This window comes from Elephas maximus, chromosome 9 (genome assembly GCF_024166365.1).
Source record: "Elephas maximus indicus isolate mEleMax1 chromosome 9, mEleMax1 primary haplotype, whole genome shotgun sequence".
In the NCBI taxonomy this organism is placed as follows: domain Eukaryota; kingdom Metazoa; phylum Chordata; class Mammalia; order Proboscidea; family Elephantidae; genus Elephas; species Elephas maximus.
The window spans coordinates 127,294,623-127,314,577 of record NC_064827.1 but is presented as its reverse complement, the minus strand read 5'-3'; positions in this window follow the sequence as shown (position 1 = coordinate 127,314,577).

Here is a 19,955-nt window from a genome sequence, read left to right as displayed (position 1 = left end):
CTAACAACAAACTACCCTAAACCACTAACAACAAACAACCCTAACACCCTAACAACAAACAACACTAACCCCCTAACAACAAACAACCCTAAACCCCTAACATCAAACAACACTAACCCCCTAACAACACAAAACACTAACACCCTAACAACAAACAACATTAACACCCTAACAACAAAAACCACTAAACCCCAACAAGAAACAACCCGAAACCCCTAACAACAAACACTAAACCCCTAACAACGAACAACACTAAACCCCTAACAAGAAACTACCCTAACCCCGTAACAACAAACAACACTAACCCCGTAACAACAAACAGCCCTATCCCCCAAACAACAAACAACCCTAACCCCCTAACAACAAACAATCCTAACCCCCGAACAACCGACAACACTAACCCCCTAACCACAATAAAGACTAACACCCTAACAACAAAAACCACTAAACCCCAACAAGAAACAACCCTAAACCCCTAACAACAAACAACACTAACCCCCTAACAACAAACAACACTAACCCCCTAACAACAAACAATGCTAACTAAACAACAAAAAACCCTAAACCACTAACAACAAACAACACTAACACCCTAACAACAAACAACCCTAACCCCCTAACAACAAACAACACTAACACCCTAACAACAAACAACCCTAACCCCCTAACAACAAACAACACTAACCCCCTAACAACAAACAACCCTAAACCCCTAACATCAAAGAACACTAACACCCTAACAACAAACAACCCTAACCCCCTAACAACAAACACTAACCCCCAAACAACAAACAACCCTAACCCCTAAAAACCAAAAACACTAACCCGCTAACAACAAACAACTCTAACCCACTAACAACAAACAACCCTAACACCCTAACAACAAACAACACTAACCCCCTAACAACAAACAACCCTTACCCCCAACATCAAACAACACTAACCCCCTAACAACACAAAACACTAACACCGTAACAACAAAGAACACTAACACCCTAACAACAGAAACCACTAAACCCCAACAAGAAACAACCCTAAATCCCTAACAAGAAACAACACTAACCCCGTAAGAACAAACAGCCCTAACCCCCAAACAACAAACAACCCTAACCCCCTAACAACAAATAATCCTAACCCCCGAACAACCGACAACACTAACCCCCTAACCACAATAAAGACTAACACCCTAACAACAAAAACCACTAAACCCCAACAAGAAACAACCCTAAACCCCTAACAACAAACAACACTAACCCCCTAACAACAAAAAACACTAACCCCCTAACAAAAAACAATCCTAACCAAACAACAAAAAACGCTAACCCACTAACAACAAACAACACTAACACCCTAACAACAAACAACCCTAACCCCCTAACAACAAACACTAACCCCCAAACAACAAACAACCCTAACACCTAAAAACCAAAAAAACTAACCCACTGACAACAAACAACCCTAACCCACTAACAACAAACAAACCTAACACCCTAACAACAAACAACACTAACCCCCTAACAACAAACAACCCTTAATCCCTAACATCAAACAACACTAACCCCCTAACGACACAAAACATTAACACCCTAACAACAAACAACACTAACACCCTAACAACAAAAACCACTAAACCCCAACAAGAAACAACCCTAAACCCCTAACAACAAACAACCCTAAACCCCTAACATCAAACAACACTAACCCCCTAACAACACAAAACACTAACACCGTAACAACAAACAACACCAACACCCTAACAACAAAAACCACTAAACCCCAACAAGAAACAACCCTAAACCCCTAACAACAAACAACACTAACCCCCTAACAACAAACAATCCTAACCAAACAACAAAAAACCCTAACACACTAACAACAAACAACACTAACACCCTAACAACAAACAACACTAACACCCTCACAAGAAACAACCCTAACCCCCTAACAACAAACAACACTAACCCCCTAACAACAAACAACCCTAAACACCAAACATCAAAGAACACTAACACCCTAACAACAAACAACCCTAACCCACTAACAACAAACAACCCTAACACCCTAACAACAAACACTGACCCCCTAACAACAAACAACCCTAAACCCCTAACATCAAAGAACACTAACACCCTAACAACACACAACCCTAACCCCCTAACAACAAACACTAACCCCCAAACAACAAACAAATCTAACCCCTAAAAACCAAAAAGACTAACCCACTAACAACAAACAACCCTAACACACTAACAACAAACAACCCTAACACCCTAACAACAAACAACACTAACCCCCTAACAACAAACAACCCTAAACTCCTAACATCAAACAACACTAACCCCCTAACAACACAAAACACTAACACCCTAACAACAAACAACACTAACACCCTAACAACAAAAACCACTAAACCCCAACAAGAAACAACCCTAAACCCCTAACAAAAAACAACCCTAAACCCCTAACATCAAACAACACTAACCCCCTAACAACACAAAACACTAACACCGTAACAACAAACAACACTAACACCCTAACAACAAAAACCACTAAACCCAAACAAGAAACAACCCTAAACCCCTAACAACAAACAACACTAACCCCCTAACAACAAACAATCCTAACCAAACAACAAAAAACCCTTACCCACTAACAACAAACAACACTAACCCCCTGACAACAAACAATCCTAACCAAACAACAAAAAACCCTAACCCACTAACAACAAACAACACTAACACCCTAACAACAAACAACACTAACACCCTAACAACAAACAACCCTAACCCCCTAACAACAAACAACACTAACCCCCTAAAAACAAACAACCCTAAACACCAAACATCAAAGAACACTAACACCCTAACAACAAACAACCTTAACCCACTAACAACAAACAACCCTAACACCCTAACAACAAACACTAACCCCCTAACAACAAACAACCCTAAACCCCTAACATCAAAGAACACTAACACCCTAACAACACACAACCCTAACCCCCTAACAACAAACACTAACCCCCAAACAACAAACAACCCTAACCCCTAAAAACCAAAAAGACTAACCCACTAACAACAAACAACCCTAACACACTAACAACAAACAACCCTAACACCCTAACAACAAACAACACTAACCCCCTAACAACAAACAACCCTAAACCCCTAACATCAAACAACACTAACCCCCTAACAACACAAAACACTAACACCCTAACAACAAACAACACTAACACCCTAACAACAAAAACCACTAAACCCCAACAAGAAACAACCCGAAACCCCTAACAACAAACACTAACCCCCTAACAACAAACAACACTAAACCCCTAACAATAAACTACCCTAACCCCGTAACAACAAACAACACTAACCCCGTAACAACAAACTACCCTAACCCCCAAATATCAAAAAACCCTAACTCCCTAACAACAAACAATCGTAACCCCCGAACAACCAACAACACTAACCCCCTAACCACAATAAACACTAACACCCTAACAACAAAAACCACTAAACCCCAACAAGAAACAACGCTAAACCCCTAAGAACAAACAACACTAACCCCCTAACAACAAACAACCCTAACCAAACAACAAAAAACCCTAACCCACTAACACCAAACAACACTAACACCCTAACAACAAACAACCCTAACCCCCTAACAAGAAACAACACTAACCCCCTAACAACAAACAATCCTAACCAAACAACAAAAAACCCTAACCCACTAACAACAAACAGCACTAACACCCTAACAACAAACAACCCTAACCCCCTAACAACAAACAACACTAACACCATAACAACAAACAACCCTAACCCCCTAACAACAAACAACACTAACCCCCTAACAACAAACAACACTAAACCCCTAACATCAAAGAACACTAACACCCTAACAACAAACAACCCTAACCCCCTAACAACAACCACTAACCCCCAAACACCAAACAACCCTAACCCCTAAAAACCAAAAACACTAACCCACTAACAACAAACAACCCTAACCCCTAAAAACCGAAAACACTAACCCACTAACAACAAACTACCCTAAACCACTAACAACTAACAACCCTAACACCCTAACAACAAACAACCCTAACCCCCTAACAACAAACAACCCTAAACCCCTAACATCAAACAACACTAACCCCCTAACAACACAAAACACTAACACCCTAACAACAAACAACATTAACACCCTAACAACAAAAACCACTAAACCCCAACAAGAAACAACCCGAAACACCTAACAACAAACACTAACCCCCTAACAACAAACAACACTAAACCCCTAACAAGAAACAACCCTAACCCCGTAACAACAAACAACAGTAACCCCGTAACAACAAACAGCTCTATCCCCCAAACAACAAACAACCCTAACCCCCTAACAACAAACAATCCTAACCCCCGAACAACCGACAACAATAACCCCCTAACCACAATAAAGACTAACACCCTAACAACAAAAACCACTAAACCCCAACAAGATACAACCCTAAACCCCTAACAACAAACAACACTAACCCCCTAACAACAAAAAACACTAACCCCCTAACAAAAAACAATCCTAACCAAACAACAAAAAACGCTAACCCACTAACAACAAACATCACTAACACCCTAACAACAAACAACCCTAACCCCCTAACAACAAACACTAACCCCCAAACAACAAACAACCCTAACATCTAAAAACCAAAAAAACTAACCCTCTAACAACAAACAACCCTAACCCACTAACAACAAACAAACCTAACACCCTAACAACAAACAACACTAACCCCCTAACAACAAACAACCCTTAACACCTAACATCAAACAACACTAACCCCCTAACGACACAAAACACTAACACCCTAACAACAAACAACACTAACACCCTAACAACAAAAACCACTAAACCCCAACAAGAAACAACCCTAAACCCCTAACAACAAACACTAACCCCCTAACAACAAACAACACTGAACCCCTAACAAGAAACTACCCTAACCCCGTAACAACAAACAACACTAACCCGTAACAACAAACAACCCTAACCCGCAAACAACAAACAACCCTAACCCCCTAACAACAAACAACACTAACCCCCTAACAACAAACAACCCTAAACACCAAACATCAAAGAACACTAACACCCTAACAACAAACAACCCTAACCCCTAACAACAAACACTAACCCCCAAACAACAAACAACCCTAACACCTAAAAACCAAAAAAACTAACCCACTGACAACAAACAACCCTAACCCACTAACAACAAACAAACCTAACACCCTAACAACAAACAACACTAACCCCCTAACAACAAACAACCCTTAATCCCTAACATCAAACAACACTAACCCCCTAACGACACAAAACACTAACACCCTAACAACAAACAACACTAACACCCTAACAACAAAAACCACTAAACCCCAACAAGAAACAACCCTAAACCCCTAACAACAAACAACCCTAAACCCCTAACATCAAACAACACTAACCCCCTAACAACACAAAACACTAACACCGTAACAACAAACAACACCAACACCCTAACAACAAAAACCACTAAACCCCAACAAGAAACAACCCTAAACCCCTAACAACAAACAACACTAACCCCCTAACAACAAACAATCCTAACCAAACAACAAAAAACCCTAACCAACTAACAACAAACAACACTAACACCCTAACAACAAACAACACTAACACCCTAACAACAAACAACCCTAACCCCCTAACAACAAACAACACTAACCCCCTAAAAACAAACAACCCTAAACACCAAACATCAAAGAACACTAACACCCTAACAACAAACAACCCTAACCCACTAACAACAAACAACCCTAACACCCTAACAACAAACACTGACCCCCTAACAACAAACAACCCTAAACCCCTAACATCAAAGAACACTAACACCCTAACAACACACAACCCTAACCCCCTAACAACAAACACTAACCCCCAAACAACAAACAACCCTAACCCCTAAAAACCAAAAAGACTAACCCACTAACAACAAACAACCCTAACACACTAACAACAAACAACCCTAACCCCCTAACAAGAAACAACACTAGCCCCCTAACAACAAACAACACTAACCCCCTAACAACAAACAATCCTAACCAAAGAACAAAAAACCCTAACCCACTAACAACAAACAAGACTAACACCCTAACAACAAACAACCCTAACCCCCTAACAAGAAACAACACTAACCCCCTAACAACAAACAACACTAACCCCCTAACAACAAACAATCCTAACCAAACAACAAAAAACCCTAACCCACTAACAACAAACAACACTAACACCCTAACAACAAACAACCCTAACCCCCTAACAACAAACAACACTAACCCCCTAACAACAAACAACACTAAACCCCTAACATCAAAGAACACTAACACCCTAACAACAAACAACCCTAACCCCCTAACAACAACCACTAACCCCCAAACACCAAACAACCCTAACCCCTAAAAACCAAAAACACTAACCCACTAACAACAAACAACCCTAACCCCTAAAAACCGAAAACACTAACCCACTAACAACAAACTACCCTAAACCACTAACAACTAACAACCCTAACACCCTAACAACAAACAACACTAACCCCCTAACAACAAACAACCCTAAACCTCTAACATCAAACAACACTAACCCCCTAACAACACAAAACACTAACACCCTAACAACAAACAACATTAACACCCTAACAACAAAAACCACTAAACCCCAACAAGAAACAACCCGAAACCCCTAACAACAAACACTAACCCCCTAACAATAAACAACACTAAACCCCTAACAAGAAACTACCCTAACCCCGTAACAACAAACAACACTAACCCCGTAACAACAAACAGCCCTATCCCCCAAACAACAAACAACCCTAACCCCCTAACAACAAACAATCCTAACCCCCGAACAACCGACAACACTAACCCCCTAACCACAATAAAGACTAACACCCTAACAACAAAAACCACTAAACCCCAACAAGAAACAACCCTAAACCCCTAACAACAAACAACACTAACCCCCTAACAACAAAAAACACTAACCCCCTAACAAAAAACAATCCTAACCAAACAACAAACAACCCTAACCCCCTAACAACAAACACTAACCCCCAAACAACAAACAACCCTAACACCTAAAAACCAAAAAAACTAACCCACTAACAACAAACAACACTAACCCACTAACAGCAAACAACCCTAACACCCTAACAACAAACAACACTAACCCCCTAACAAAAAACAACCCTTAACCCCTAACATCAAACAAGACTAACCCCCTAACGACACAAAACACTAACACCCTAACAACAAACAACACTAACACCCTAACAACAAACAACACTGAACCCCTAACAAGAATCTACCCTAACCCCGTAACAACAAACAACACTAACCCGTAAAAACAAACAACCCTAACCCCCAAACAACAAACAACCCTAACCCCCAAACAAGAAACAACCCTAACCCCTTAACAACAAATAATCCTAACCCCCCGAACAACCAACAACACTAACCCCGTAACCACAATAAACACTAACACCCTAACAACAAAAACCACTAAACCCCAACAAGAAACAACCCTAAACCCCTAACAACAAACAACACTAACGCCCTAACAAAAAACAACCCTAACCAAACAACAAAAAAACCTAACCCACCAACAACAAACAACACTAACACCCTAAAAACAAACAATACTAACCCCCTAACAACAAACAACCCTAAACCCCTAACATCAAACAACACTAACCCCCTAACAACACAAAACACTAACACCGTAACAACAAACAACCCTAACCCCCTAACAACAAACACTAACCCCCAAACAACAAACAACCCTAACCCCTAAGAACCAGAAACACTAACCCGCTAACAACAAACAACCCTAAACCACTAACAACAAACAACCCTAACACCCTAACAACAAACAACACTAACCCCCTAACAACAAACAACCCTAAACCCCTAACATCAAACAACACTAACCCCCTAACAACACAAAACACTAACACCCTAACAACAAACAACATTAACACCCTAACAACAAAAACCACTAAACCCCAACAAGAAACAACCCGAAACCCCTAACAACAAACACTAACCCCCTAACAACAAACAACACTAAACCCCTAACAAGAAACTACCCTAACCCCATAACAACAAACAACCCTAACCCCGTAACAACAAACAGCCCTATCCCCCAAACAACAAACAACCCTAACCCCCTAACAACAAACAATCCTAACCCCCGAACAACCGACAACAATAACCCCCCAACCACAATAAAGACTAACACCCTAACAACAAAAACCACTAAACCCCAACAAGAAACAACCCTAAACCCCTAACAACAAACAACACTAACCCCCTAACAACCAAAAACACTAACCCCCTAACAAAAAACAATCCTAACCAAACAACAAAAAACGCTAACCCACTAACAACAAACAACACTAACACCCTAACAACAAACAACCCTAACCCCCTAACAACAAACACTAACCCCCAAACAACAAACAACCCTAACACCTAAAAACCAAAAAAACTAACCCACTAACAACAAACAACCCTAACCCACTAACAACAAACAAACCTAACACCCTAACAACAAACAACACTAACCCCCTAACAACAAACAACCCTTAACCCCTAACATCAAACAACACTAACCCCCTAACGACACAAAACACTAACACCCTAACAACAAACAACACTAACACCCTAACAACAAAAACCACTAAACCCCAACAAGAAACAACCCTAAACCCCTAACAACAAACAACCCTAAACCACTAACAACAAACAATCCTAACCAAACAACAAAAAACCCTTACCCACTAACAACAAACAACACTAACCCCCTAACAACAAACAATCCTAACCAAACAACAAAAAACCCTAACCCACTAACAACAAACAACACTAACACCCTAACAACAAACAACACTAACACCCTAACAACAAACAACCCTAACCCCCTAACAACAAACACTAACCCCCAAACAACAAACAACCCTAAACCCCTAACATCAAACAACACTAACCCCCTAACAACACAAAACACTAACACCCTAACAACAAACAACATTAACACCCTAACAACAAAAACCACTAAACCCCAACAAGAAACAACCCGAAACCCCTAACAACAAACACTAACCCCCTAACAACAAACAACACTAAACCCCTAACAAGAAACTACCCTAACCCCATAACAACAAACAACCCTAACCCCATAACAACAAACAGCCCTATCCCCCAAACAACAAACAACCCTAACCCCCTAACAACAAACAATCCTAACCCCCGAACAACCGACAACAATAACCCCCAACCACAATAAAGACTAACACCCTAACAACAAAAACCACTAAACCCCAACAAGAAACAACCGTAAACCCCTAACAACAAACAGCACTAACCCCCTAACAACCAAAAACACTAACCCCCTTAGAAAAAACAATCCTAACCAAACAACGAAAAACGCTAACCCACTAACAACAAACAACACTAACACCCTAACAACAAACAACCCTAACCTCCTAACAACAAACACTAACCCCCAAACAACAAACAACCCTAACACCTAAAAACCAAAAAAACTAACCCACTAACAACAAACAACCCTAACCCACTAACAACAAACAAACCTAACACCCTAACAACAAACAACACTAACCCCCTAACAACGAACAACCCTTAACCCCTAACATCAAACAACACTAACCCCCTAACGACACAAAACACTAACACCCTAACAACAAACAACACTAACACCCTAACAACAAAAACCACTAAACCCCAACAAGAAACAACCCTAAACCCCTAACAACAAACACTAACCCCCTAACAACAAACAACACTGAACCCCTAACAAGAAACTACCCTAACCCCGTAACAACAAACAACACTAACCCGTAACAACAAACAACCCTAACCCGCAAACAACAAACAACCCTAACCCCCTAACAACAAACAACACTAACCCCCTAACAACAAACAACCCTAAACACCAAACATCAAAGAACACTAACACCCTAACAACAAACAACCCTAACCCCTAACAACAAACACTAACCCCCAAACAACAAACAACCCTAAACCCCTAACATGAAACAACACTAACCCCCTAACAACACAAAACACTAACACCCTAACAACAAACAACATTAACACCCTAACAACAAAAACCACTAAACCCCAACAAGAAACAACCCGAAACCCCTAACAACAAACACTAACCCCCTAACAACAAACAACACTAAACCCCTAACAAGAAACTACACTAACCCCGTAACAACAAACAACACTAACCCCGTAACAACAAACAGCCCTATCCCCCAAACAACAAACAACCCTAACCCCCTAACAACAAACAATCCTAACCCCCGAACAACCGACAACACTAACCCCCTAACCACAATAAAGACTAACACCCTAACAACAAAAACCACTAAACCCCAACAAGAAACAACCCTAAACCCCTAACAACAAACAACACAAACCCCCTAACAACCAAAAACACTAACCCCCTAACAAAAAACAATCCTAACCAAACAACAAAAAACGCTAACCCACTAACAACAAACAACACTAACACCCTAACAACAAACAACCCTAACCCCCTAACAACAAACACTAACCCCCAAACAACAAACAACCCTAACACCTAAAAACCAAAAAAACTAACCCACTAACAACAAACAACCCTAACCCACTAACAACAAACAAACCTAACACCCTAACAACAAACAACACTAACCCCCTAACAACAAACAACCCTAAACCCCTAACATCAAACAACACTAACACCCTAACAACACTCAACCCTAACCCCCTAACAACAAACACTAACCCCCAAACAACAAACAACCCTAACCCCTAAAAACCAAAAACACTAACCCACTAACAACAAACAACGCTAACACACTAACAACAAACAACCCTAAACCCCTAACATCAAACAACACTAACCCCCTAACAACACAAAACACTAACACCCTAACAACAAACAACACTAACACCCTAACAACAAAAACCACTAAACCCCAACAAGAAACAACCCGAAACCCCTAACAACAAACACTAACCCCCTAACAACAAACAACACTAAACCCCTAACAAGAAACTACCCTAACCCCGTAACAACAAACAACACTAACCCCGTAACAACAAACTACTCTAACCCCCAAACATCAAACAACCCTAACTCCCTAACAACAAACAATCGTAACCCCCGAACAACCAACAACACTAACCCCCTAACCACAATAAACACTAACACCCTAACAACAAAAACCACTAAACCCCAACAAGAAACAACGCTAAACCCCTAAGAACAAACAACACTAACCCCCTAACAACAAACAACCCTAACCAAACAACAAAAAACCCTAACCCACTAACACCAAACAACACTAACACCCTAACAACAAACAACCCTAACCCCCTAACAAGAAACAACACTAACACCCTAACAACAAACAACCCTAACCCCCTAACAACAAACAACACTAACCCCCTAACAACAAACAACACTAAACCCCTAACATGAAAGAACACTAACACCCTAACAACAAACAACCCTAACCCCCTAACAACAAACACTAACCCCCAAACACCAAACAACCCTAACCCCTAAAAACCAAAAACTCTAACCCACTAACAACAAACAACCCTAACCCCTAAAAACCTAAAACACTAACCCACTAACAACAAACTACCCTAAACCACTAACAACAAACAACCCTAACACGTTAACAACAAACAACACTAACCCCCTAACAACAAACAACCCTAAACCCCTAACATCAAACAACACTAACCCCCTAACAACACAAAACACTAACACCCTAACAACAAACAACATTAACACCCTAACAACAAAAACCACTAAACCCCAACAAGAAACAACCCGAAACCCCTAACAACAAACACTAACCCCCTAACAACAAACAACACTAAACCCCTAACAAGAAACTACCCTAACGCCGTAACAACAAACAACACTAACCCCGTAACAACAAACAGCCCTATCCCCCAAACAACAAACAACCCTAACCCCCTACCAACAAACAATCCTAACCCCCGAACAATCGACAACACTAACCCCCTAACCACTATAAAGACTAACACCCTAACAACAAAAACCACTAAACCCCAACAAGAAACAACCCTAAACCCCTAAGAACAAACACCACTAACCCCCTAACAACAAACAACCCTAACCAACCAACAAAAAACCCTAACCCACTAACAACAAACAACACTAACACCCTAACAACAAACAACCCTAACCCCCTAACAACAAACAACACTATCACCCTAACAACAAACAACCCTAACCCCCTAACAACAAACAACACTAACCCCCTAACAACAAACAACCCTAAACCCCTAACATCAAAGAACACTAACACCCTAACAACAAACAACCCTAACCCCCTAACAACAAACACTAACCCCCAAACAACAGACAACACTAAAGCCCTAACAATAAACTACCCTAACCCCGTAACAACAAACAACACTAACCCCGTAACAACAAACTACCCTAACCCCCAAACATCAAACAACCCTAACTCCCTAACAACAAACAATCGTAACCCCCGAACAACCAACAACACTAACCCCCTAACCACAATAAAGACTAACACCCTAACAACAAAAACCACTAAACCCCAACAAGAAACAACCCTAAACCCCTAACAACAAACAACACTAACCCCCTAACAACAAAAAACACTAACCCCCTAACAAAAAACAATCCTAACCAAACAACAAACAACCCTAACCCCCTAACAACAAACACTAACCCCCAAACAACAAACAACCCTAACACCTAAAAACCAAAAAAACTAACCCACTAACAACAAACAACACTAACCCACTAACAGCAAACAACCCTAACACCCTAACAACAAACAACACTAACCCCCTAACAAAAAACAACCCTTAACCCCTAACATCAAACAAGACTAACCCCCTAACGACACAAAACACTAACACCCTAACAACAAACAACACTAACACCCTAACAACAAACAACACTGAACCCCTAACAAGAATCTACCCTAACCCCGTAACAACAAACAACACTAACCCGTAACAACAAACAACCCTAACCCCCAAACAACAAACAACCCTAACCCCCAAACAAGAAACAACCCTAACCCCTTAACAACAAATAATCCTAACCCCCCGAACAACCAACAACACTAACCCCCTAACCAAAATAAACACTAACACCCTAACAACAAAAACCACTAAACCCCAACAAGAAACAACCCTAAACCCCTAACAACAAACAACACTAACGCCCTAACAAAAAACAACCCTAACCAAACAACAAAAAAACCTAACCCACCAACAACAAACAACACTAACACCCTAAAAACAAACAACACTAACCCCCTAACAACAAACAACCCTAAACCCCTAACATCAAACAACACTAACCCCCTAACAACACAAAACACTAACACCGTAACAACAAACAACCCTAACCCCCTAACAACAAACACTAACCCCCAAACAACAAACAACCCTAACCCCTAAGAACCAGAAACACTAACCCGCTAACAACAAACAACCCTAAACCACTAACAACAAACAACCCTAACACCCTAACAACAAACAACACTAACCCCCTAACAACAAACAACCCTAAACCCCTAACATCAAACAACACTAACCCCCTAAGAACACAAAACACTAACACCCTAACAACAAACAACATTAACACCCTAACAACAAAAACCACTAAACCCCAACAAGAAACAACCCGAAACCCCTAACAACAAACACTAACCCCCTAACAACAAACAACACTAAACCCCTAACAAGAAACTACCCTAACCCCATAACAACAAACAACCCTAACCCCGTAACAACAAACAGCCCTATCCCCCAAACAACAAACAACCCTAACCCCCTAACAACAAACAATCCTAACCCCCGAACAACCGACAACAATAACCCCCCAACCACAATAAAGACTAACACCCTAACAACAAAAACCACTAAACCCCAACAAGAAACAACCCTAAACCCCTAACAACAAACAACACTAACCCCCTAACAACCAAAAACACTAACCCCCTAACAAAAAACAATCCTAACCAAACAACAAAAAACGCTAACCCACTAACAACAAACAACACTAACACCCTAACAACAAACAACCCTAACCCCCTAACAACAAACACTAACCCCCAAACAACAAACAACCCTAACACCTAAAAACCAAAAAAACTAACCCACTAACAACAAACAACCCTAACCCACTAACAACAAACAAACCTAACACCCTAACAACAAACAACACTAACCCCCTAACAACAAACAACCCTTAACCCCTAACATCAAACAACACTAACCCCCTAACGACACAAAACACTAACACCCTAACAACAAACAACACTAACACCCTAACAACAAAAACCACTAAACCCCAACAAGAAACAACCCTAAACCCCTAACAACAAACAACCCTAAGCCACTAACAACAAACAATCCTAACCAAACAACAAAAAACCCTTACCCACTAACAACAAACAACACTAACCCCCTAACAACAAACAATCCTAACCAAACAACAAAAAACCCTAACCCACTAACAACAAACAACACTAACACCCTAACAACAAACAACACTAACACCCTAACAACAAACAACCCTAACCCCCTAACAACAAACACTAACCCCCAAACAACAAACAACCCTAAACCCCTAACATCAAACAACACTAACCCCCTAACAACACAAAACACTAACACCCTAACAACAAACAACATTAACACCCTAACAACAAAAACCACTAAACCCCAACAAGAAACAACCCGAAACCCCTAACAACAAACACTAACCCCCTAACAACAAACAACACTAAACCCCTAACAAGAAACTACCCTAACCCCATAACAACAAACAACCCTAACCCCGTAACAACAAACAGCCCTATCCCCCAAACAACAAACAACCCTAACCCCCTAACAACAAACAATCCTAACCCCCGAACAACCGACAACAATAACCCCCAACCACAATAAAGACTAACACCCTAACAACAAAAACCACTAAACCCCAACAAGAAACAACCGTAAACCCCTAACAACAAACAGCACTAACCCCCTAACAACCAAAAACACTAACCCCCTTAGAAAAAACAATCCTAACCAAACAACGAAAAACGCTAACCCACTAACAACAAACAACACTAACACCCTAACAACAAACAACCCTAACCTCCTAACAACAAACACTAACCCCCAAACAACAAACAACCCTAACACCTAAAAACCAAAAAAACTAACCCACTAACAACAAACAACCCTAACCCACTAACAACAAACAAACCTAACACCCTAACAACAAACAACACTAACCCCCTAACAACAAACAACCCTTAACCCCTAACATCAAACAACACTAACCCCCTAACGACACAAAACACTAACACCCTAACAACAAACAACACTAACACCCTAACAACAAAAACCACTAAACCCCAACAAGAAACAACCCTAAACCCCTAACAACAAACACTAACCCCCTAACAACAAACAACACTGAACCCCTAACAAGAAACTACCCTAACCCCGTAACAACAAACAACACTAACCCGTAACAACAAACAACCCTAACCCGCAAACAACAAACAACCCTAACCCCCTAACAACAAACAACAATAACCCCCTAACAACAAACAACCCTAAACACCAAACATCAAAGAACACTAACACCCTAACAACAAACAACCCTAACCCCTAACAACAAACACTAACCCCCAAACAACAAACAACCCTAAACCCCTAACATCAAACAACACTTACCCCCTAACAACACAAAACACTAACACCCTAACAACAAACAACATTAACACCCTAACAACAAAAACCACTAAACCCCAAGAAGAAACAACCCGAAACCCCTAACAACAAACACTAAACCCCTAACAACAAACAACACTAAACCCCTAACAAGAAACTACCCTAACCCCGTAACAACAAACAACACTAACCCCGTAACAACAAACAGCCCTATCCCCCAAACAACAAACAACCCGAACCCCCTAACAACAAACAATCCTAACCCCCGAACAACCGACAACACTAACCCCCTAACCACAATAAAGACTAACACCCTAACAACAAAAACCACTAAACCCCAACAAGAAACAACCCTAAGCCCCTAACAACAAACAACACTAACCCCCTAACAACCAAAAACACTAACCCCCTAACAAAAAACAATCCTAACCAAACAACAAAAAACGCTAACCCACTAACAACAAACAACACTAACACCCTAACAACAAACAACCCTAACCCCCTAACAACAAACACTAACCCCCAAACAACAAACAACCCTAACACCTAAAAACCAAAAAAACTAACCCACTAACAACAAACAACCCTAACACACTAACAACAAACAAACCTAACACCCTAACAACAAACAACACTAACCCCCTAACAACAAACAACCCTAAACCCCTAACATCAAACAACACTAACACCCTAACAACACACAACCCTAACCCCCTAACAACAAACACTAACCCCCAAACAACAAACAACCCTAACCCCTAAAAACCAAAAACACTAACCCACTAACAACAAACAACCCTAACACACTAACAACAAACAACACTAACACCCTAACAACAAACAACACTAACGCCCTAACAACACAAAACACTAACACCGTAACAACAAACAACCCTAACCCCCTAACAACAAACACTAACCTCCAAACAACAAACAACCCTAACCCCTAAAAACCAGAAACACTAACCCGCTAACAACAAACAACCCTAAACCACTAACAACAAACAACCCTAACACCCTAACAACAAACAACACTAACCCCCTAACAACAAACAACCCTAAACCCCTAACATCAAACACTAACCCCCTAACAACACAAAACACTAACACCGTAACAACAAACAACACTAACACCCTAACAACAAAAACCACTAAACCCCAACAAGAAACAACCCTAAACCCCTAACAACAAACAACACTAACCCCCTAACAACAAACAATCCTAACCAAACAACAAAAAACCCTTACCCACTAACAATAAACAACACTAACCCCCTAACAACAAACAATCCTAACCAAACAACAAAAAACCCTAACCCACTAACAACAAACAACACTAACACCCTAACAACAAACAACACTAACACCCTAACAACAAACAACCCTAACCCCCTAACAACAAACAACACTAACCCCCTAACAACAAACAACCCTAAACACCAAACATCAAAGAACACTAACACCCTAACAACAAACAACCCTAACCCCTAACAACAAACACTAACCCCCAAACAACAAACAACCCTAAACCCCTAACATCAAACAACACTAACCCCCTAACAACACAAAACACTAACACCCTAACAACAAACAACATTAACACCCTAACAACAAAAACCAGTAAACCCCAACAAGAAACAACCCGAAACCCCTAACAACAAACACTAACCCCCTGACAACAAACAACACTAAACCCCTAACAAGAAACTACACTAACCCCGTAACAACAAACAACACTAACCCCGTAACAACAAACAGCCCTATCCCCCAAACAACAAACAACCCTAACCCCCTAACAACAAACAATCCTAACCCCCGAACAACCGACAACACTAACCCCCTAACCACAATAAAGACTAACACCCTAACAACAAAAACCACTAAACCCCAACAAGAAACAACCCTAAACCCCTAACAACAAACAACACAAACCCCCTAACAACCAAAAACACTAACCCCCTAACAAAAAACAATCCTAACCAAACAACAAAAAACGCTAACCCACTAACAACAAACAACACTAACACCCTAACAACAAACAACCCTAACCCCCTAACAACAAACACTAACCCCCAAACAACAAACAACCCTAACACCTAAAAACCAAAAAAACTAACCCACTAACAACAAACAACCCTAACCCACTAACAACAAACAAACCTAACACCCTAACAACAAACAACACTAACCCCCTAACAACAAACAACCCTAAACCCCTAACATCAAACAACACTAACACCCTAACAACACACAACCCTAACCCCCTAACAACAATCACTAACCCCCAAACAACAAACAACCCTAACCCCTAAAAACCAAAAACACTAACCCACTAACAACAAACAACCCTAACACACTAACAACAAACAACCCTAAACCCCTAACATCAAACAACACTAACCCCCTAACAACACAAAACACTAACACCCTAACAACAAACAACACTAACACCCTAACAACAAAAACCACTAAACCCCAACAAGAAACAACCCGAAACCCCTAACAACAAACACTAACCCCCTAACAACAAACAACACTAAAGCCCTAACAATAAACTACCCTAACCCCGTAACAACAAACAACACTAACCCCGTAACAACAAACTACCCTAACCCCCAAACATCAAACAACCCTAACTCCCTAACAACAAACAATCGTAACCCCCGAACAACCAACAACACTAACCCCCTAACCACAATAAACACTAACACCCTAACAACAAAAACCACTAAACCCCAACAAGAAACAACGCTAAACCCCTAAGAACAAACAACACTAACCCCCTAACAACAAACAACCCTAACCAAACAACAAAAAACCCTAACCCACTAACACCAAACAACACTAACACCCTAACAACAAACAACCCTAACCCCCTAAAAAGAAACAACACTAACCCCCTAACACCAAACAACACTAACCCCCTAAGAACAAACAATCCTAACCAAACAACAAAAAACCCTAACCCACTAACAACAAACAACACTAACACCCTAACAACAAACAACACTAACCCCCTAACAACAAACAACACTAACACCCTAACAACAAACAACCCTAACCCCCTAACAACAAACAACACTAACCCCCTAACATCAAACAACACTAACCCCTAAAAACCAAAAACACTAACCCACTAACAACAAACAACCCTAACCCCCAAAAACCGAAAACACTAACCCACTAACAACAAACTACCCTAAACCACTAAGAACAAACAACCCTAACACCCTAACAACAAACAACACTAACCCCCTAACAACAAACAACCCTAAACCCCTAACATCAAACAACACTAACCCCCTAACAACACAAAACACTAACACCCTAACAACAAACAACATTAACACCCTAACAACAAAAACCACTAAACCCCAACAAGAAACAACCCGAAACCCCTAACAACAAACACTAACCCCCTAACAACAAACAACACTAAACCCCTAACAAGAAACTACACTAACCCCGTAACAACAAACAACACTAACCCCGTAACAACAAACAGCCCTATCCCCCAAACAACAAACAACCCTAACCCCCTAACAACAAACAATCCTAACCCCCGAACAACCGACAACACTAACCCCCTAACCACAATAAAGACTAACACCCTAACAACAAAAACCACTAAACCCCAACAAGAAACAACCCTAAACCCCTAACAACAAACAACACTAACCCCCTAACAACCAAAAACACTAACCCCCTAACAAAAAACAATCCTAACCAAACAACAAAAAACGCTAACCCACTAACAACAAACAACACTAACACCCTAACAACAAACAACACTAACCCCCTAACAACAAACACTAACCCCCAAACAACAAACAACCCTAACACCTAAAAACCAAAAAAACTAACCCACTAACAACAAACAACCCTAACCCACTAACAACAAACAAACCTAACACCCTAACAACAAACAACACTAACCCCCTAACAACAAACAACCCTTAACCCCTAACATCAAACAACACTAACCCCCTAACGACACAAAACACTAACACCCTAACAACAAACAACACTAACACCCTAACAACAAAAACCACTAAACCCCAACAAGAAACAACCCTAAACCCC